Raw genomic sequence first — 2,029 nt, forward strand, 5'->3', positions numbered from 1 at the left:
AGGCATGAAAATATCATTATATTGGAATTTTAGAGATATTCACAGGTCTGAAGGCACTATGTGATTGAGTTTGTGCCCATTCCATCCAAAAATCTGCCTCACCCCCATTACTGTGGACTGTGCAAAAATTGGCCATGTAGGGGCTTCGTCTTTGACTGGCCAGTCCGCCATATTGGACAATCGTCACTGGCCATATTTGAGAAATTATAGGAATAAAGAGCATTTCTCCCCACTGTGCCGCAAAGTATCGTAACAGTAACATAATTTTCTATCATAATTAACTGGATATAGATCGACCAAACGCAAAGCATATTCGACAGATCGCTTCAACTCACATTGTATTCAACAACAGTTGAAGGGAGCAAACTACCTTTATCGTTTAGACCACAAAAAAAAAACTTACAAGCGGAAAACCGACTTTTTCAAGATAAAATTCATCAATTTCAAATGGCGATCAAATCGGAAGTAAACACCGTATATATACCATTGGAAAGATCTCGTCGAGAGCTATCAAAATTGTTCTGGTCACATGATCACCAAAGGTCAAGGTCACGATATACGACCCTTCAAAGTATTCATATTTTTCAACCGGAAATAAATAAAGAGCAAAATCAAAATTCAACAATCGGTTCTCAAATATAATTTAGCAATCGATAGTAGATACCATAGATATCAAATTTACACCAATTGGATTACACCCTGAGGCCCCATTTCGATTTATAGAAAATTACGCACAGTTACTATAGAAGAAAGTACAAAATTTTCAAATATTAAAAAGCGCAATTTTGATTGAAATATCTAGTGTTATATATCATTACACAGGGCAGATGAACACTAGTAAGATTCAATAAGAATTTTTGGTGTATGTAAATTAGGTCACGTGTCAGAACTCTTTGAAGCTAAAAATCGTAAATTTCAGTCGGCTATAAAACCGGAAGTAAACATTGCACAGCACAAATGAGTATATCACTGGATAGATATCATCAAGAGCAACAAATTTTGTTCAGGCCACAAGGTCACCAAAGGTCAAGGTCACGAAATAGGAGCCTTTGAAATTTTGGACATTACCGAAAAACTTTAACCGGAAATAAAAGAAAAGCAAAATCGAAATTCAAAATTCGGCTTCCAAATTTCTTTTCGCAATCGATTGTGATATCCTGAAAAATCAAAATTATGAAAAGCGCTTTATACCCTGAGGCCCCATTTTGAATTTTACAAAAGTTTGACATATCAATATGGCGGCTACTCTGTTACATCCGGGTCGGATTTTATGATTTGAAGTTATTTGTATGGCCATTTGTAACATATTGCAAAAAGAATTTTTGAAATATCTTCAAAATTCCGGAAGTTGAATTTTATATTTTACAAGCGAATAGTGTCAAAACCGGAAGTGATATCAAAATTTTGGAAATTACTTTATGTTCGCAATGAAAGTGTCTATTACTCTGTATGTTTTCAGATTGATCGAAATAGAATTGCAGAAATTAGAAAAAATGTTAAAATACTCAAAAATTGGAACTCAAAAAGTCAGCGACAAAATTCAAAATTGTCCATTTTTTCAATTGCTATCTTGTAGTCATTAGCGCGATGTAATAAACAGAAAAGTGTAAGCAAATTCAGATCAGTAGTAAAGCTGATTAATGGAAAAAATCGAAAAAGAGCCATTGTCCACAGCTCATTCCCGGTTGGTCAAAATGGTGCCAATTTACATTTAACAAATAACTGTCAAATATTTTGACTAGAAAACAACAACAGACAGTCTGTGGCATGTTGCCTTCTTAGAAAACAAGCGAAGGTAAAATTCGAAAAAAAAAAAAAATAGTCATTTGCAAAACAAAGCAGTGCGTTCGAAGAACACACTGCAAATATTCATTTGCAAAAAAAAAAAAAAAATCATTTGCAAAACAAAGCAGTGCGTTCAAAGAACGCACTGCAAAAAAAATAGTCATTTGCAAAACAAGAATGGACATTTCGATAACAAACTGGGACTTTGCTAAAAGCAAAGTCCTACAAAAAAAAAAGAATGACA

Source organism: Lottia gigantea (assembly GCF_000327385.1).
Source record: "Lottia gigantea unplaced genomic scaffold LOTGIsca_23, whole genome shotgun sequence".
Lineage (NCBI taxonomy): Eukaryota > Metazoa > Mollusca > Gastropoda > Lottiidae > Lottia > Lottia gigantea.